Source organism: Triturus cristatus, chromosome 7 (assembly GCF_964204655.1).
Source record: "Triturus cristatus chromosome 7, aTriCri1.1, whole genome shotgun sequence".
NCBI classification, from domain to species: domain Eukaryota; kingdom Metazoa; phylum Chordata; class Amphibia; order Caudata; family Salamandridae; genus Triturus; species Triturus cristatus.
The window spans coordinates 1,838,995,824-1,839,017,477 of record NC_140590.1 but is presented as its reverse complement, the minus strand read 5'-3'; the positions used below and the strand labels follow the sequence as shown (position 1 = coordinate 1,839,017,477).

General features: G+C 46.8%; 1 pseudogene; it reads right to left on the bottom strand.

The window, feature by feature from the left end:
- Positions 1-5,514: 5,514 nt before the first annotated feature.
- Positions 5,515-21,646, bottom strand: LOC146813377 (olfactory receptor 5AP2-like; annotated as a pseudogene).
- Positions 21,647-21,654: the final 8 nt, after the last annotated feature.

Below are 21,654 nucleotides of genomic sequence, written 5' to 3'. Positions count from 1 at the left end.
TCCGTACATACGGGTGGGGGTTCGCTCCGTACATACGGGGGTGGGGGTACGCTCCATACATACACGGGTGGGGGTTCGCTACGTACATACACAGGTGGCGGTTCGCTACGTACACACACAGGTGTGGGTTCGCTCCATACATACATGGGTGGGGGTTCGCTCCGTACATGCGGGGGTGGGGGTTCGCTTCGTACATACGGGGGTGTGGGTTCGCTTCGTACATACACGGGTGGGGGTTCGCTCCGTACATATGGGGGTGTGGGTTCTCTCCGTACATACGGGGTGGGGGTTCACTCCGTACATACGGGGTGGGGGTACGCTCCATACATACATGGGTTGGTGTACGCTTCGTACATACACGGGTGTGGGTTCTCTCCGTACATACACGGGTGTGGGTTCGGTCCGTACATACACGGGTGGGGGTTCGCTCTGTACATGTGGGGGTGGGGGTACGCTCCATACATACACGGGTGGGGGTACGCATCGTACATACACTGGTGGGGTGGGGGTTCAGCGTGTCCATCCGTGGGGGGGCTAGGTTCGGCGCGTACATATGGGGGCTGGGGGGGGTTCGGCGCGTACATACGGGGGCTGGGGGGCTGGGTTCGGCGCGTACATATGGGGGCTGGGGGGGTGTTCAGCATGTACATACGGGGGCTTGGGGGGGGGATCGCCGCGTATGCAGGCACATGTCTCCATGGTTGCCATGGGAGTTCGGTCCGTACGGTGTTTTTTCCATACGGTTGTACAATCGGCCGGCCGGTACGGATCATACTTGCGCGGTCGGACTTCATTTTTCCGATTCGTACGTAAAAACGTCCGGGGACGTGTCAGACACATTTTCCGACCCGAGGACGTGTGGGGAACTTTTCCCAATGCGGTTCGTATGGACTTTTTCCCATACGAATCGTACTTGGCAGTTTGTACGGCGCTTGTACGATGCGTACGAAAAAAAATCTGGATACAAATCGTACGGGGAATGTTTTTAACGGATCAGAATCGGCACCCTAATGTCCACCTTCTATGCTCCTCTTTTTGATGATACCTCAGTGACATAGCTACCGCGGAATGATCTGACACCATTGCTAGAATACGGGTCAACTCAACCACCTCCCCACATAACTCCTGATCTGTTAGAAAATAGTCTATACCGGAGTGGTGCCTATACGTCTTACTATAAAAGGTGATCTCCCTGATCTTTCTCTTCTTAATATGCCAAATGTCGATCAGATAAAGGGGCATATTTACAAGCAGGCGATAAAAAATTATCGCCGCTTTTGCGGCCGTTATCGCCTAATTAGCAAGGCCACGCTAACGCGTGAAACCTTGCTTTAGTATGGGGATTCTCTAATGAGATGCAAAGTGGGTGTTCCTGACCTGACATGACAGGAGAAATGTCGCTAAGCGACATTTCTCCTATCATCAAGCCCCACGCAATGAAGCATAGCATCAGGAAAAGTAGCGATAACCCCAGTTATCGCTACTTTCCTTACTCCTGCTTCAGGACTGACTTAGCCATGATATCCTATGGAGGGTGGATATCATGGCTAAGTTTGTGAGTCCCTATCAGCAAGCTAACGCCACATTGCGTGAGATTATCGCTGGGTATCCAGCAATAATCTCACGTTAGGCAGTTATCATGAGGATTTTTATTGCTGAGGAGATAAGCGTTGCTAATAGCACGCTACCTCAGCGATAAAAATCCACGTTACCTTGCGATAATTATTCTCACGCTAAGAGCGCTGAGCGATAATTATCGCCGGGTGTTGCTGATATGCCCCTTAGTTCTTTCATCATGCTTTTTAGTATGGAGAACGTTTTAGGTGGGTTGGTATATTTAACTTTAGACGTCCTGTCCAATCCTTTATTCATAACTAAGTTAAAATCTCCTCCTAATATAGTAGGGGCTGTTGTCTCCAATAGACAGGATGCCAAATTTTCCAGGGCCTCTGGGTTATGATTATTCGGCCCATAATATACCGCACATACCAAAGGCCTACCTGGAATTAGAAGAGTTGCCACTTACCCACTGCCCGAAAAATCAGATTCAAACTTAACTAATCTTACTCCATTATTGCTCTTAATTACTATGGCAACTCCTCTAGTGCTTCCCCTCTGGTCTGAGCATACGACCTCCTGCACCCATCTGAATTTTTCAAAGCATTGCCTACACTCATTTCTTTCCAGATGAGTCTCTTGTAGCAGTATAATTTGGGCCACACTGTCCTTTAAAGTTTCAATAACCCGCAACACTTTCCTTCTAGATCTCAACCCGTTTACCTTCCAAGTTAACAAATTAACTACTTTTGTGTTATCCATGCTCTGATTCTGTAGCATCGGTTCGTCTTTTATAGATCTTGAGTCCATCACTTTGTCTTGTTAGACCCAACTGATTCCCTAAACTTTCGAATGCTGGCTTAATGAGGACAGACTTTTTTTATTTTTCTCCCACTGTACCCCACACTCTGTGCCCCTCTTCACGCCTCCCCCCAGGAAAGCCCCTTGCTACATCTTGGGCCATACAATCTGCCCCTTGTGAACCCCCGTTCTGCAAAGAGAAAGAAAGAGAGAATGAAAAAAACTTAAGATTATGTAAAAAAAGAAAACAGCCTATCTATATCACACAAACATCTATTCTTAACCTCTTATAGAGCTCGTGTGGACAATAGCTCAACCATCCATTTGTAATATGAAAGTATCCACTTCATCTGGATCACTAATGTTGTGCATTTTGTTTCGCCACATTACTTTTAACATAGCTGGAAATTTTATTTGAACATGAGCTCCCTTGCTTCGTAGCTCATTCATTCTGATACCTAGTTCCCACTGTGTCTGGGCCGTCCTCTTACCTAGATCTGATCTTATTTGATACGAGAAACCCTCATGTTTTAAGGAGCCCTCCTTTAAGACGTCCTAACACTAACTCTTTCACAGCAAATGTCAAAACATTTATCAGAATGTTCCTCTGAGTTTTTCTATCCGGGTTCAACTTAAAGGGGTCTCTATGTGCTCTCTGGATCTCCTTCTCCCAGTCAATGTCTGGTCTGTCCGTCGCGATTTCTCTCAGGAGACCACATATGAAAGCCTTAACATCTCCCTTTTTAGCCCATTCTGGAATTTTAAGAAACCTCAGATTATTTCGACGAGATTGCGTTTCCAACCTTTCTAAATCGTCTTGCAGCATTCTATTCTGCTTCTTTAATGTCTCAATATCCTTAGAGTTTTCTAGCACTGCCACTGACAATGCTTTAACTTCCCGTTCCAAAGTAGTGGTACGTTGCGCAATATCATCAAGTTTCTCCTCTAGTACTTCGCACTTATCTCAAATCCCCATTTGGTTGTTCTCGGATATTTAAAATTTCTCAAAGATATCTTGCCTCAAGTTCAAGAACATCTTTTCAATAGAGTTTTCACCTCTAACGCCATATGAAATCTTATTGCTGTTATCACTTTGCTTAGAGCTCTCCAGCCCTCCCGTTTTACTACTACTTTGAGGAGGTTCTATATTTAAAGTTGGAGTAAGACTGGAGCCAGGGCTGAGGCTAAGGCTAAGGCTAGGTTCTGGGACCGGAACTAACTGCCACACTCAGATTTTCAGCTTGCTGCTCGTCTTCATTAAGAGGTGACCCAGCTAATAGGATAAAGCTATTTTCCAAGGAAAGTGAAACTATTTGCGACTGCTTCATGGACTTTTTCCCCATCGTCAGTGAATTTTCACCCTGTTCCATTATTTTGAAGTACGATCTTAGGGAAGGGGAAGGTTTTATAGGGACCCGCACTTCCTTTGGACCACAGTGCCAGGGTTTTCCTCCACACTTCAACACTTTCTTTTATGGGGAGACTGCTACTGCCTCCCTTACTTCCTGCTCCCTGATCCCCCCTCCTTTCCCTCCTTTACCCTTATTTCTGGCCTTCGGGAGTGATCTCAGCTGATACCGGCTCCTCACACGTGTTTCAGGTTCTGTCATTACATTTTTCGTAGTATGTTCTCCCCTCTCCGTTGTACCTGACCCACTTAGGGGTTTTAATGGAGTGGGGTTCATTCCTTCACCCTCACCCCCAATAACATTGACTCCACTCTCCCCCCTTGCCTCATACGCCGATTGCGTTGCTTTAGGAGGAGGCTCTCCCATCAGCATTGTAGGTACCCCCTGTGAGCCCTCCTGTACCTGTGAGCCCTTGGTCTTCCCACTATTTTTCTTCCGACTAATTGCCACACTTGTGAGTCTACTTGCGTGCTTCAGAGCATGGGCTGTATTTCCATGCTTCCGCGGCTCTGCACACTGTTCCCAGCATCTCTCTCCTTCACTGGCCTGCGTCCTGCCCTTCCTCCGCCTCTATCGACCCGGAAGCTGACCGCCACAATCACTGCACGAGTCTTTCGCAGGAAGGCCGCTGCTCTCTGCCAGATCTTGCATCGCGTCTCCACCTCCAAACCCATACGCGCCGGAACTTAGGTATGCTGATCATTGTAAATGTTATTGCTTTAAGTATAAATTTCAGATACTTATCCAAAGATGCTGCGTCTACTCAAATTGCACTTTTTAAATCATCCCCCGGCTGCTTTCCCCATTCATCGCCTTTCTCCTCACTCGGTTCAGGAGCTCCCGCAACCGGCATCAGCCCACCGCCATGTTTTCCCCTGAATATCATTGTTGATGGGAACTTTCGAGGGAACACAGCCAAGCAGGAGTATGGAGGGGAAAGCAGCATCTTTCTCCCTGATCTCTAATCAATATTTGCCCCCCTTACTGGGAAACTAATGGGTCAGTGGAGCACTAAATGTTCATTGGCATGACAAATATGGAAGGGGGAAACCCCTGACCCAGGGACCCACTATAGTGATGTTTATTGGTGTTTAATGTTCATGGGGAGCAGAACTAGTTGACCACCCAAATAATGTCCCCAGGGTAGCTGAATTTCTATTTGGGTGCAGCCACAAATGAGGGCAAAGACCACCGCTTAGGTAGACCCATCCAAGTGATCCGATGGGTAATAGATTTCAGATCCCCTGGAAGGCAGATCAGGTGTATCCACCATTTTCCTGGCCTCAAGGGATTTGATGTCCTCTTGCATGAGGGTAACAAGGAGGTTTGATGGAAGTGTACCAACTCAAGTTTTGCCTTTTTAGTGCATTGAATATTTATCCTAAATGTCATATTAATCAGTTAGTTTTTGACTGTTCTGCCTTATTTTGGGAGCATATTTCTTCTCGAACTCTTTCTCTATAGCCTCCTTTTGTATGATTTGTTTCTTAGCTGAGGAATGGGAAACTCCACAGGTGTGATGCCACAGGCCATAAAACAATTAGAAAGTGATGGCTTAGATTCCATTTAAGTGTACAAATTCATTAATTATTTCCTGTCATCATTTTCCCAGATTTTTGTTGATAAGTAAAGACACATTTAATTTCCACAGTGCTTTGCATTTGGCATTGATGCTATAAACAAACTCCGTTAATTCCTGGGGCATGACCAGAGATAAGAATACTTTCTATAAGTACAGCTTAAAGGATTAAATTACTGCAGTACAGTGTTTGTCTGTCTTTAGTTTCCCTATAGCTTTTTTCAAACCACTTTTTACATCCTTGTTTCTCAAACTGTAAAGAACTGGATTCAACATTGGAATGACAACTGTATACATTACAGCAAAGAGCTTGTCTTTGTCCAAGGATTAGCTTGAGGTCGGTCTCAAATAAACACCAAGCTCAGTTCCACAGAACAAAAAAACTGCAGGCAGATGAGAGGAACATGTGGAGAACAACTTCTGTCTCCCTGTGTTGGATGGAATTTTCATGATATTTGAGATGATTAGCACATAGGAAGCTATTGTTAAGATGAAAGTGCCAAGCCCGCTACAATACCTCCTTCGATAGATGCGATATTTATGAAATATGTATCTGTACAAGATAGTTTCAGAAGAGCAGTGAGATCATAAAAGAAATGATTGATGTCATTGAATGCACAGTAGGATACATTTGATATCAAAACAACATGTGGTATAGTGTCAAAACAGCCTTTTGTCCAGGATGTTACAGTCAATTAAAGCATGGCTCTTTTATTAATTATAGATGGATAGCGTAGGGGGTTGCTAATTGCAATGTACCTGCCATAGGCCATGACCGACAGTAAGTAAAACTCTGTACTGATGAAGGAAGCGATAAAATAGAATTGAAGAATGCATGCAGAGAAATTGGTGGATTTGTCAGAATTTTGGGCTTTCTGGCAGACCGCCAGCATTTTTGGGATGGTGACCGTTGTAAAACCAATATCTAGGAAAGATAAGTTAATCAGAAAATATTACATGGGATTTTGAAGATGTGCATCAATGCATATTAAGGTAATAATGACAAGGTTTCCCAGAAGAGTAAATAAATACATGAGTAAGAAGAGAATGAAAATTGGAACTTGAAGCCGAGGATTTTGCAATAATCCCAAAATTTAAAATTCACTCAAGAGAGTCTGATTCACCTTTTCCATAATTCCAGTGATTTGTGCTGTTGTTCAATGAATAAAGGAAGATCTGGGGGGAAATGGAAACATAAGATTATGAAAAGCCAAATATATAGTACCTGAATGAAAAAGCATGAATCTGGATAAATTGTTGTCATCTCTTTGTAGTGTATTAAAAAAATAAAGACCTGAGTTGCAACTATTAGGTCAAATGATGAACATCAGCCAAAGGATGATAGCTGTGTTTCCACCAACTTCTGTCCAGGTAGAAGCCAAAAATTGAGAGAGAGTGGGTGATCACCTTTTCCCAGACTGTCATTATTACCTTTTCCAGTCCTGTATCTTTGTGCATAGCCTAATGCTTTCTGGATGTTGTTGCCATGTTTTGATTTAATTGTATTAATTAGCATCATGAGTGATTTGTAGATTAAAAGGTCAGGACCTGCAACGTTGTCCTTAATGCCCTGGAGTCAGGTGGCTCAAACCCAAATGGGGACTGAGGAGAGTCTAATGGAGCTGGTAGAGGCGTAGTGCTTTATTTGAGATGGTGGTTTCCGGTGCTAAGCACTGTCACTTAATTGTCAGCACTGACATTTATGACAATCTGCAACATGGTGGCACTGTTTGTCCAATTTAGAGAGGAGCAAAACAACAGTTGTTTATTATTTCAATATATAATACTTCGGAAAAGGCTCCCTGAGGCAATGGCTATTAACAAACCACCTTAAACTCAATCAAGACAAAAACGAAATCCTATTCATCGCCAATAAAGAAAAAAAACCTCAAATCGTAGAGTGGCTGAAAGCAATTGATGCTCTCAACGGTAATCTCACCCTGGCTAACTCGGTAAAATCGCTAGGAATCATCCTCGACCAAAAACTAAGTATTACCAGAAACACATTAAGATCTCCGTGAAGAGAGCCTTCCTCAATCTGAAGCTTCTCAACAAAATTAAACCCTTCATCCCACCCATGGACCTCAAACAAGCCACCCAATCACTGGTGTTATCTAGACTTGACTATGGGAACGCAGTCCTCTCCGGTACAGCTCGTTTCCACTTAGTGCCACTCAAAACATCTCTCAATGCTGCTGCCAGAATGGTCACCGGACTTAAAAAATATGACCACTTATCTCCCGCACTTAGAGAACTAAAATCGCTCCCAGTCGAATTGCGTGCCAGCTTTAGAACTGCCTGCCTCACTCACAAAGCCCTGCACACAGGGAAACTGGAATACTGGCCTCCAAACTCAAGAAAACCGGCCAGACAAGATACCTCAGGAGCTCCATCACCCTCTTACTCATCCCTTTGAAAACACGCAAACAAAAAACTTCATCACGATCCTTTGCTGGAAATGCACCCAAAATCTGGAACTCCATCTCAGCCGATATCAGGACTATCCCTTCCTTTATAAAATTCAAAAGACTCCTCGAAGACCTATACCTCAACCACGCCTTCCCGAACTGTGAACCGAAACGTACAAGCCTGCACTCTGCAGCCACCAGGCAATGTTCCACCACCTTACCTCTTCCTGCACTTGACAGACCCTTGTCAATGTTCCACCACTTCCTACCTCATCCCCGCTCCCTAACCCCCTCCTCGTTCACCTCCTTTCGGAGAGAGATTTAGCCCAAGACTTTATGCACGCATTGAGACTACCTCAGGACATCTCTACCTCAATGACGCACAGCACACTGGCACTTTTGAACATTTATGCTTACCTTTGTCTCTTTTATGTGATGTATCCCCTATATCTGCTGTAAAGCGCTCTGATACCTTTGGGTCTGGCCAGCGTTATATAAAACCTCTTCAATAAAAATAAATAAATAAATAAATAAAATATAAAAAATTACGAATACCTTCTGCCAAAACCATTCTTACGGGGCTGCGCACCGGGATCAATCAGAATTGTCACACTTGTAGGATTGTGATGGTTAGCAGCTGTGTTGATACTGTAATTGACAGCACTGACAACTGCAATGGACGGTGCAAGCGGAAGTGGCCTGCTGACGAGGACTCTGACACTGATTTGTTTTGCACATTAAACACTGTGCAGGCCTTATGGAAAGGATTGCTTTCGACTGTGCAGCATGTTTATTGAGCTCATCAGGGTAGCTTGTGCATTTCAACTTGACTATCCACTTCCACTGTGGCTTTGAATTTAGTTTACTTGATTGCTTTTTCAAGCAGGATGTGTGTACAGCCTTGCAGACTCACAGGATTCGAGCCCAGTGCATGGGAACATCTGTTGTGTTATGTTCACTCTTACATTTTGTGTCTGGAACTGGTCACGTCACAGTCAGCCTTATTTTGTCCTTACAATTGCTTTTCTCATATACTTATATACGATGAACATGCTTGGTTAATATCAGTTTCGTATTCAATATCATGTAAATTGTACATGTGTTTGTATGCGATCTCTTTCATGCCTGTGACATTTTCACCCCATTATTTAAGCTCAGACCTTCCAACTCACATGGTGCCACTATTTGTTACACAATATTGACTCCCTTCACACAGTCACCCAATAAAGGGCCGATATCATGGGGTGTGCTCACAGCTAACTGGAAACCCCTGCAGAGAGCAGGTTTCCAGCTAATTGTTTCGCAGCTGATGTCCATTACGGGTGTGAAACATCCCAAGGATATCGGTCGCAGCCTCAGAAGCTTTTTGGGTGTTAAAAGGGGCAGGTAGTAAATTAAAGTGCTTCAGACTGTGCTCAGCTCTATGCTTCACCCAATGTGAGAAACTGGCTTAGTATATGGTGCTCACTTATGTAGGTGCAGCACCCTGCACTATTCTAGACTACCCTTATGGTGATTTTAGTGGTCTTAGACAACCTTAGAAAGTTCTCTAAGTGGTAGCTGTGGAGAGCAGCCTTCAGGCTTAGTCCAAAAGGAGTGTAAAGCAGCTTGTTTTACCCGACCTTAATCTTAATGGTATGGGTTAAGTAAAAAAGAACCGCACAGTGTATTTATAAAAATAGATATTTATAATAAGACACTCACTGACACATAGCAATATCTCCTACCCGGAGATATAACACAATGCACATAATACTTTGCTTATAAAACAGGTAAGTAGCATAAATACACAGTGGTCACCAGAGGGAGACCAAACCATATACTAAAATATGGGAATGTGAACCACGACTCAAGACAAGAGTGGACCCAGAAAACGTAGAAGAGCCGGGGACTCAAGGAACCACCCAAGGTGAGTATCTAGAAACCCCACAGAGGTCGGGTGCCGAGTTGGAACACCACCACGCACTCATTTAAATTCAATGGGTAAGTTGTGATTGCAATTTAAAAGAACAAGACCCTTCCCAGTGGACCCTGAAGAAACCCCATGGAAGACAGACGGTTGGAGAGTCATCCCACCCGTGGATACCCTAGGAAACAGGATACCTACACCAGGGAAGCCAGTGCATAGGTGTGAAGTGAAGGTGAAAATGTCCGGTGGAACCAAAAGGTGGATTCAAGCTGAGAAGTACCTGCAAGCAGAGTGGACAGAGGCTATGCCACTCAGGAGTGACCAGGAGGCACGGAAGACGAATGCCCTCTGATTTCAGGAGATTTAAGAGAGTTGACGATGACCTTGGAGCTGCAGCTGTGTGGACCAGGCGATGCTGAGGAGGTCCCAAAGCTGTTCAAGAGCTGCCTTGTGCCAGATGTTGAGAACTGAGGGCTCGGTGTCCGTTGGGAGCATCAACATGCCTTGGCAACTGCAAACAACATGGTAGGCAAAAAAAGTGCAGTGTCGGGACCAGCAAGGTCCAAATGACTCACCAAGAGTAAGGGAGTTGGAGTAGGCCCTGAGCAATCAGGGGAGCCCACCGGAGTCAAGAAAGACCCTCAAGAGGACCCACAGGCCGGAGACACCGGAGTCGCAAGAGGACCTCGAGCAGGCCCACGGTGCACAAGGATGTGGTGAGGACAACGGTCTTGGCTTCAGGAGATGCTTGAGGTTGGAGCTACTTGGAGCCGGAAGATCTCTGGTGAAGAGCATCAACAAGCCTTGGCAACTGCAAGTTGATGCGGTCCACCGGGATTCGGTTCCTGTGGTTCCAACAAAGGATACTGGCCTCAACTCAGTGAGAACACAGTGTAGGCCTCACAAGAGTTGCGAAACCACCACCTGTGTTGTTGAGCCTTTCGGAGTCCATGGGAGCCCAGAATCAACAGACCTGTCAGCTGCATTGCGGTGCCTGCAGACACAGGGAAGGGACTCCTTCTCCTCAAGGGAGATTCCTTCAGGTGTCTTTGATGTCGACAGGCCTTTGGGGGCTTCCTGTTTGGAGCACAGCTACAGACGTTGCAGCAGAGTTGCAGGACGACAAGACCAGGAGCAGCAGGAATCTTCCCAGTTGCAGTTTCGGTGTCCAAGGTGAAGTCCAGCGAAGTCCAGAGTGCCCAGATGGTCGAAGATGAAGTGGTGTCGGATCTGTATCTTATTCCATGACAAATATAGGGACTCAGCCACAGGTAAGCCCTTAAGTACCCATAGGAAAGGGGCTGGACAGTGGGGAGAATACTCCCATGTCCTTTGTCCAGTTTCACACCAGAGTGGGAGCCAGCAGCTCCCTGAACTGATTTGAATTGGAGTATGCCAGGAGGGCACCAAATGTGCCCTTCAAGCGTCTCCGTGGTAATGGCAAGCACCCCCACCCTACCTCAATACACCAAACCATGTCTGGGAGGTGGTCACACCTCTATGTGACAGGATATCTATTGTCCTACCTTTCCCTGCTCATGCTTGGCTCAGCAGCAGGAAGACAGAAACATGTCTCTGGTCAGCAGCAGCCCTAGCTTGCTGTCTGGTTCTGGAAGACTGGTACCGGGAGCACTGAGGGCCTCCCGGAGGAGCTTTACAGTGCATGGAATCATACCCCTACACCGTTTATGGCATGGGTTATGATTCCAACATGTTTGATACCAAACATTACCAGGTTCATTACTGCCACTTTAGAGACGGTCATCACGTAATGACGCATAGCCACTCAATATGTCATAATGGCTGATCCACTTAAAACCCGGGAGAATAGACTCCGAAGGTTGTAGGGGTGCCCTGCTCATGCAGGGGCACCCTAACGCATAGAACCAAGCACCCTGCCTTAGGGATGACTTATAGGTTTTAAGTGCAGTGACCTTAGATATAGGGAAAACCTGTATATTTCATAAGTGGTGCCAGCACCAGCTTACACAGGCTACAATAACAGGCCTGCAGTCACAATTTGAATGGTCTCTCATGAATGGCATAATACATGCTTCAGCCTATGGGAGACCCCTGGTGTACTTACGCCCTGGGTACCTGAGTACCATATACTAGGCACATAGAAGAATACACCAGTAGCCAATCTGTAGTGTAATCACCATGTTCAATTTAATGGGCAAAATCACAGAGGCTGGGGTCCTGGTTAGCAGGATCCCAGCCAGACTAGTCAGAAACATCTTATCACCAGAAAAAAAGTGAAGGTAACCATAAAAGCAGACCGTACTTTCCTACACCCCACCTCCCAAAATGTTCACATGTTGGAAGGTCTGTAAGCTACTTGAAGGGATGGCTTTATTGATTGTGGTCCCCAATGCCCCTTCTTCTCCGATTCCCTTACAACAACCCTCCAACATTGCTCCCCATCTCTCCATAGCTCCTCTCTCACATACATTCTATTTGTTTTATAGTGCAGCTCATACCAGAGTAGGATGTCAGAGTACTTTACGAAACATATAAATTGTACAGAGACAACAAATCAAACCTGTAAATCAATCTATAGAAATTGGTACATAAGACTGAGGATTACAAAGTGTAGGAATCACATGTCATCCACACTAGTAGGGAGTATAGTTTAAGTGTGCTTGGTATAGAGAAGCACAAACTCAGGATTTAAAATGTACCACAGTGGTTAGGTGTGAGAAATTGAGTTGTTGGTTGAGGGGGCAGATGACCCACTCAAGTAACAGCCACAGTCCTTGTCAGGATGAACCACAAAAAGGCACTAACTTGATCTATGCTTAACCCTCTGGTAGTTTGGCACAAAAGCAGTCAGGCTTAGCTAACAGGCAATGTGTAAAGCATTTATGCAGCACTTAAACAGTAATAAAGTGAAAGCAAAACACAAGAATAAATTATTTGCCACCAAAATAACAAAAATCCAACCAGGAGAACAGGAGCAATGAATTTCTAAAGTTTAAAGTGAAAAATAGCTCAAAAAGAACAAATCACCAACCGTGGATATTTGGTTGCGTGAGACCAGGGAAATCTCTAAAGTTAAGGTCAACCACGATGGAGCGCAGTTCGGATACAAGGGGTGGACTGGGTCTAATCTTGAATTATCTACAGCATTAGAAATGTTTAAAATAAAAATGTCAGGGAAGGTAAAGTACATCGGGAAAAGGCAGCTGGAAGTGTCTGAGTGGGCACCATTGTCATCTGGAGCTGCTGGTCGAAGTTGCAGTGAAGGTTCCCTTGTTCGGATGTAGTCTCTTCTTAGTTAAAAATCTCCAGCGGGTTGACACTGCAGACTAACCGATGAGGGTTTAACGAGCAAGGATAGTCCATCTGTGAGGATCTGCTGATCAGGATTTGCTGCTGCAAAGAATGCAGTGAGAGCTGCTGCAATGTTCGGCTCACTGGCGATGCACATCGGGAGGATCGACGAGCAGGTAGGTCCTGGTCTCCTCTCGTTACTCAGAACACTCTTTGGTCAAACATTGGTCAGTCCCTGTGTCCAATACATTGGTGCAACCCCCCTCTTTAAGCCACTTTGGGACACATGGACCTCATCCCTAGGGCATTTTTTTAAGGGGAGAGGAGCGCACGCCACCCCTCCCCAAGCCTCTCTGGGCCCCAAGGACCTCATCCCCTGAAGCCTTTTTTTAATTAAGGGGAGGGGACAAGGCCCCGCTCCCCAAGTATTTTTGAAGTTCTTGCTGAGTGAGATCAGTAATTCCTTCTCTGTCCTCCTTCCTTTCAGCCAAATAATTTTAATTTAATATATTTAAACTAATAACAAAAATATGCAATATGAAGGTAGTAGTGCTCTAGCATTGTTTCTTTTGTTCTATGTTTAAAATAAATATAATCAATATTTACTGTAAAATATTTTTACACTTTTCATGGTGAGTGTGGAGATCTCCATATGGTAAGTTATGGGGAAAAATAAAAAGTTTTTTAAACTTGAAAAAGTTAGTTCAAATATTTTTATGTTAAAAGTTAAGCTAAATTAATTCTATACATTTATTTTAATTGTAGAGCAAAAGAAAAAACACTAATAACTTTGAAATTGATATTTGATTAAAAGTTAATGTGATAAAAAATATTCCCATTTAGGGTAACAAAAAATATTTTTACTATGCATTAACAAGTGTTAATTGTCAGGTCAGAGAGTAGTGATGTAACTTGAGTTGAATTTCAATCCAATCTTGCCCCTCAGATTATTCAGGAAGCAAAGCAGGAGCTCCGTGCCCAAGGTGTTGAATTTTTTGTGGGTCAGTTAAAAGATGTTGTGAAGGGCCTGCCAGTTGATCTCAAGCATCTGTCTTCACTTGCCACAGTGGATGGGCTACAAACCAAGTGGAATTTACTCATCAGACTTTTCTCTTTACAAACACATTAAGCAAAATATCAAAGGAGCTTAAGATAACTTGGGGATGGTGATTATGGTATCTGTACCTATTTCACAATGATGCTAAGTGCTCACAAACCTTGTCTGCTTTTCAACAGATCCCCACAAGAATTTGGAGCCGTTCATGTTTTATGACTGATTGTTATTAGGACAATGACCAACCCATTTGAACCAAGCACCTCTCATGAAACATCCATGGCTACAAGAATTGTCTGAATTTATTTGACTCTAGTCTGAATGATAATTTATTCAGTGTTTATCTTGCAGGAAACTTGGTCAGGAGAAAGAACACTGTAATGGATATATCTGCAGTGCCAAAAGCACCTACCCAAACGTTCATGGGGGGGGGGGGGGTATCCATAATCTTCCAAAACAAACTAAAAGCACAATTAACTACCACAAAAGTTCCCAGAAATGACAGCCTGCTCTCCTCTCTTGAGCAGCCCTTGACCCTGTTTCAGGCCAGGCCGCTCCCCCGCCGCATCAGCACACCCTGCTGGTGCCGTGCCCCTCGCTACTGCTGCTACTGCTGGAAGTTCCACCCATAGGCTCCCGCCTGCGCCTCATCCCTGGTGGCCCAGTGGTGGGCTTTAAGTATTGTAAGTATTGTAAGTATTGCTCTGCCTGTTTCTGTCTGCTTTCTCTCTTTATTTGCTCATTTGAGCTTGCTCTATCCATCTGATTGTATTCTGTCTGCTTTCACTCTCTCTGCTCATCTGTGCTTGTTTTCTGTCCATCTGATTGCGTTGTGTCCCTGTCTACCTCGCTTTCTTTCCGTTTTTCGTGATCCCCCGTTGTGCTGCCTCGGCTCCCCTCTGCTTCCCCCCCCCCGAGTGAATAAAGTTGCCTCCTTGTCTTTTTTGCTTTTTTCGCCGTCCTTTCCTCCTTTCCCCGTTGCCCGCTTCCCGCTCTTTCCCGCCGCTGCGTCCGCTGCGGCCCCGCCCCCCTCCCTCCCATTGGCTCCCGCTACCCGCCTCCTAGCTGCTCCTCCCTCCCTCCACGCCTTCTTAATAGCGGCCGCTGTGCGGCCGCACGCAGCGGGCACGCCGCTGGTGTGCCAGAGGCAAGCCCGTCTGTGCCCGTCCGTGCCTGGACCGCGCCCAGCGTCAGAACCCCTGGCCCCCTACAGGCCCACCGCGCACGATGGACCTTAGACGCCACCACCCTCCTTACACTCAACACCAGCCGCTCGACTGCCTGCTACCAAGCCACCCCGAAGCGCACTCACGGACCACTCTCCTGCCGAAACTGCTGCTACACCAGGACCCGAACCACCGCCTCCCACACCAGCCCAGGAAACAACAATGACCTCAAGTGTATCCTACTCAACATCCGCTCTGTACACAAGCACGCCATCAAACTCTGGGACCTCCTCGACTCAACAGCCCCGGATGTCGCGTTCCTGATGGAAACCTGGATGAACGCCTCCTTGGCCCCTGACATCGCCATTGCCATCCCGGACGGCTACAAAATCATCCGGAGGGACCGTACCAACAAGCCCAGAGGAGGAATCGCCATCGTCCACAGGAACACCCTCAGAGTCACGTCCAGCACCGAAGAAACTCTCAGCACCGCCGAGCACCTACACTTCCAGATCCACGCTGACCCCAAGACCACCCTCAGAGGAACACTCATCTACAGACCAACGGGTCCATGCCCACAATTCAACGAATCCATCGCCGACTTCGTCAGCACGCAAGCCCTCGCCACCACAGACTACATCCTCCTGGTGGACCTGAACTTCCACCTGGAGAACAACAACGACAACAACACCACCACAACACCACCACCCTGCTCGACAACCTCTCCAACTTCGGACTGAAGCAACCACACAGGTCAAACACTGGACCCCATCTTCTCCGCCAGCACCAACGTCACGGTCAGCCACACCACCACTCTCCACTGGACCGACCACCGATGCATCCACTTCTCCTACAAGAAACTCAGCGCACACATACAACCGCCGCAGATCCCCCAAAGATGCTAGAGCAAAGTCACCACTGACCAGCTGACCGACGCCCTCGCCCAGGGCCCACCGGCCAACACCTCGGACACCAACACCGCCGCCCGAAGCCTCACACAGTGGATCAGCAACTGCGCTGACACCCTCGCCCCTATCAAGAACCCTCCGAACAAGCACAACAGCAGGAGAACCACCTGGTTCACCACAGATCTCAAGGACTCCAAAAAATCCCGCCAAACTCTAGAGAAAGCCTGGCGCCAAGAACGGACTGCGGAAAACCTCGAGGCCCTTACGACCGCCACACGCAAACACCACCAGCTCATCCGCATCACCAAGAGAACGGCCTTCAGAGAGCGCATAGACAACAACGCACACAACAGCATGGAGCTCTTCAGCATCATGAAGGAACTCTCCAACCCAAGCTCCAACTCCAACGACACCCCCCCTCACAGGACCTCTGCGACTCCCTTGCGTCCTTCTTCCACCACAAGATCGCCGACATACACAACAGCTTCGCAAACCAGACACCTCCACCAGCCGCAGAACCAACGCCCCCCACCATCCTCCTCAGTCACTGGACCCCCATCAATACCGAAGACGTCACCCAGATCATGAACACCATCCACTCCGGCTCTCCATCCGACCCCTGCCCTCACCACATCTTCAACAAAGCAGACACCATCATCGCACCCCACCTCCGAGACATCATCAACAGCTCCTTCGAATCTGCCACCTTCCCTGAGAGTTGGAAACAACGCCCTCCTTAAGAAGCCGACACCAGACCCCAACGACCTCAAGAATTTCCGGCCCATCTCCCTGCTCCCCTTCCTGGCGAAGGTCACCGAGAAAGCAGTCAACAAGCAACTGACCAACTTCCTCAAAACCAATGGCTCCCTCGACCCGTCCCAGTCTGGCTTCCGCAGCAACCACAGCACCGAGACCGCCCTCATCGCCGCCACCGACAACATCAGAACCCTGCTCGACAACAGAGAAACCGCAGCCCTCATCCTCCTAGACCTATCAGCTGCCTTCGACACGGTCTGCCACCGCACCCTAAAAACACGTCTCCACAATACAGGGATCCAGGGAAAGGCCCTGGACATGGATCTCCTCCTTCCTTACCGACAGAACCCAGAGAGTCCGCCTAACCCCGTTCCACTCAGAGGCCACCAAGATCATCTGCGGCGAACCCCAAGGCTCATCACTCAGCCCAACGCTCTTCAAGATCTACATGAGCCCCCTCGCCGACATCGTCCTCGCACATGACCTCAACATCATCTCCTACGCCGACGACACCCAGCTGATCCTCTCCCTGACCAGAGACCCAGTCACCGCCAAATCCAACTTCCAAGAAGGAATGAGGGCCATCGCCGAATGGATGAAGATCAGCCGCCTGAAACTGAACACAGACAAGATGGAGGTCCTCATCCTTGGACCATCCCCCTCTGCCTGGAACGACTCCTGGTGGCCCGCCACCCTGGGTACAGCACCGACACCCACCGACCACGCACGCAACCTAGGGTTTGTCCTGGACTAATCGCTCACCATGACCAAGCAAGTCAACGCCATCTCCTCCTCCTGCTTCAACACCCTCTGCATTCTACGAAAGATCTTCAAATGGATCCCCATGGAAACAAGAAGGACTGTCACCCAAGCCCTCGTCACAAGCCGGCTCTACTATGGCAACGCACTCTATGGAGGGACAACGGCCAAGCTACAGAAAAGACTGCAACGCGTACAGAATGCCTCCACACGCCTCATCCTGGACATCCCCGTCACAGCCTCATCACCGCCCACCTGAGAGACCTGCACTGGCTCCCCGTCAACAAGAGGATCACGTTAGGCTCCTCACCCATGCACACAAAGCGCTCCACAACGCCGGACCCGAATACCTCAACAAACGCCTCTCGTTCTATGCCCTGACTCGCCAACTCCGCTCAGCCAGCCTCGCTGTCGCCACCATACCACGCACCAGAAGAACAACAACAGGCGGCAGATCCTTCTCCTACCTCACCGCCAAGACCTGGAACTCCCTCCCCACCCACCTCCGACTGACCCAAGACCTTCTCACCTTCAGGAGACACCTCAAGTCCTGGCTGTTCGAGCAGTAACAGCACCCTCCCCCCCACCCTCAGGGCCTTGAAACCCTCGCGGGTGAGTAGTGCGCTCTATAAATGTACTGATTGATTGATTGATTGCCACCTTCACTTCTTCAGGAATATTGATGTGTCGTCCCCCCAGGTCACGCTTCAGAATTTAGCCAAGCTCTCCAACAGTTTCTAGCTGAACCTAGCCTACAGAAGTCTCATTTCACATTACTTGATGATCTTAATCTACATTTTAAAAATGATAGCAGTAACAGCATAAAAAACCTTATCAATAATATGACAGTCATCCGGAAGATTCAGTTCGTAAATCAGCCAAGCCACAAATTGGGCCACCTACTGGATCCTAACTTCTGTAATATCACTGAGCTCACAGCGGATGCTCCTATCCCAATATACTGGTTGGACCACCACTTAGTGCCCTTTTCCTTGCACACAACCATGCATATAGATACATTTCCCCTCCCCGCTAAGCATGTCAATGCCTGTCGAAACTAGATACCCCTTGTTGAGAAAAGCTTCCTAGTGGAATCCATTCCTAGTATAGAAGGGGAAATTGGAGAAAGATATAATGAGTTTGGGGACTGGCTCAGAGGCTCCTAGGATGCCCCTGGCCCTATGAAGCCCCGGGGGCCAAGTAGTCTGGTAGGATGCACTCTCTGGTTCTCAGCAAATCTTATGAAACAAAAAAGGAAGAAAAACAAATGGAAAGAGTGTTGAGAAAAACATATACGTGGCCCAGCAAGGCATTATACAAGGAATCGATGGCAAAATACCAATGCTCGATTATAAAAGCAAGAATCTCTTACTCGGTCCGAAAATAGAAAATGTCCTCCAACTCTTCAAAGAATTATTCAAACTAGTAAGTAGTCTTATGAAAGCAGTTACGAGTCAGTAAGGGCCAACTCCCTCAAAAGAGTGCTGAAACTTGCTTGCAAACCTTTTCCTAGGAAAAGTGAACAACATTCTGTTAGCTCTACCCAAAAACACTGCCCTAAATTCAATACCAGCAGCAGCAGTCACATTTAAGATCACACTGACAGCCTTCCCGCCAATGAACAAGGAAGCCATAGAGGAAATGCTCAGGACCGTCAAATCAGGGTCACCGCTCAACCCAGCCCCCCTGATATACTCAGGAAAGGAGAAAACACAATCTTGGCCAGACTGACGGATATGTTTAACCACGCACTACAAAGTGGCACGGTTCCCGTGGCGTGGAAACATGCCATGGTTAAACCCCTCTTGAAAAGCCATCAAGTGTGTCCTTTCTTAAGTGGAGTATATCAGCAGTTAAATATATAAATTGGCTTCGGAGGGGTGGCATGAAGTTCGTCCAGCTCATTATTCAGACCTATATAAGACAAAGGGAAATTGGGGGGTACTAAGTGTATACCAAGATACCTTAATCAAAGAAATGGAATGGGTGGGGGCGAGGGAGCAGGTGGGAAGTACGGAGTGGGGCAGTTATGGTGGTAAGTGCTGTAAAATTAACCTCTTAGCTTCAGTTGGCACCTCTGTAGATTTGTGGGGGTCAGTTATGAAGTGTGCAGTGGTTGTGGGACAGCAGTGAGGTTCAGGAGGCATTGGTCATGCTTTGGGAGAAGGGAAATATCAATTGAAGTCTGCTGTACTGTCTCTGACTCTTCTTCGTAGAGAGGGCTCTTTGGATGGATTAGGTGTGAAGTTGGTGAAATGATTTAGAAAATAGATGAGAGACTTCTGGCTAGCTTCAGCCCGAAAAAAGGCTAAGGGAGCAAGGGAGCAGAAAGAACACTATTTGTTGAGGGGTTTTCTGGTTACTGTGAAAATATCACAGGAAACCAAAAGGTGGAGTGATATCTAAAGCTTGGGGTAATTAAATGGAAAGAGATGGATGGATTCGAGGATATTGTTAAATAGTCATCACTGGACTCGATGCTGGGACCAGTAGGTCAGGTCATGGAAGACCAGTAGGTTACAATGAGATATAGTGGCAGCAAGCTAAGTGCAGGACTAGTAGGACTCAGGAAAGATAAAAGTCCTGAATAAGAAATTTGGAAAATTAAGAGAGGGAAAGTCATTAGAACCAAAGAGGAGTGTGGGTTGATTTGTTTAAAGGGCCAGTGGAATTATAGTTGTATCATGTATGTGGTGAGGGTGGCCATTGGCACACAAGGTGTGTATTGTGAGTTCTATCCTGCTTCAGGAATAAAATAACCTTAATACAGCTGGAAGAGCATGCACGATTGAGAAGCCAGAAGTGTACATGCAAGCAGGTACACATCCACAAGATACACTCAGGAATCCTCCCCGGGCCTTCCCCAAGGTCTCAATCACCAATCTGGGTGTGTGAGAATGGTGGTGCTGTTCCCCTTTGCTCTGACAACTTCAGAACTTGGTGAGGAGAACCATGGGACCACCTGTCCCAGGCGCACCTTCATGGGCATCAATTCTCCCGAATGCCGTTGGTAGCAGAGGTGACATCATGTGCCTTTCACACTGAATGACATCACAGGAAGTGAGAGCTTATGATATTTAATTTGATGACATGATAATATGACAGCTTGTGGGAATTTGCCATGCTCCAAAAGTGTCCTTTAAAGACCCAGTTATTTAATTTGAAGTTGGCTGGCATTCACTCCTCAAAGAACAGCATTTAGAGGGTCAGATCTTAGTGGCAGCAGCGCCTCATGACAGAATATCATTGCTGATGGGAACTATCGAAAGACAAAGCCAGGCAGGAGTATGGAGGGGGCAGCAGCATTTCTTCCTGATCTCTAATCAATATTTGTCTCGCTTACTGGTACACTGAGGTGGTCAGTGGGGCACTAAAGGTTCATTGGTATGACAAATATGGAAGGGGAAAACACTGTCCCAGGGACCCACTAAAGTGATGCCTATTGGGGTTTCATCTCCATGGGGAGCAGAACTAGTTGACCACCCTAATAATGTCCCAAGGAGAGCTGGATTTCTAGTTGGGTGCAGCCACAAATGAGGGAAAAACCACCGCTGAGGTTGACCCATCCACGTGGTCAGAGGGGTAGTAGAATTCAAATCCCCTGGGAGGCAGATCAGGCATATCCACCATTTTCCAGGTCTCAAGGGATTCAAAGACCTCTTGCATGAGGATAACAAGGCGGTTGGATGGAAGTGGAACTCAAGTTTTGCCTTTTTTTGTGTAGTGAAAATATATCTCAAATGTCACATTAATCAGTTTGTTTTTGACTGTTGTACCTTATTTTGGGAGCATATGTCTTCTCAAACTCTTTCTCTGTACCCTCCTTTTGGATGATTTGTTTCTTAGCTGAGGAATGGGAAACACCACAGGTGTTATGCCACAGGCCATAAAAAAATGTAATACGTGATGGCTTAGTTTACATTCATGTTTACAAATTCATTAGTTATTTCCTGTCATCGTTTGCCCAGTTTTTTGTTGATGAGTAAAGACACATTTAATTTCCACACTGCTTTACCTTTGGTATTAATGTTATAAGCAAACTCTGTTAAGACTTGGGGTATGACCATGGATAAGA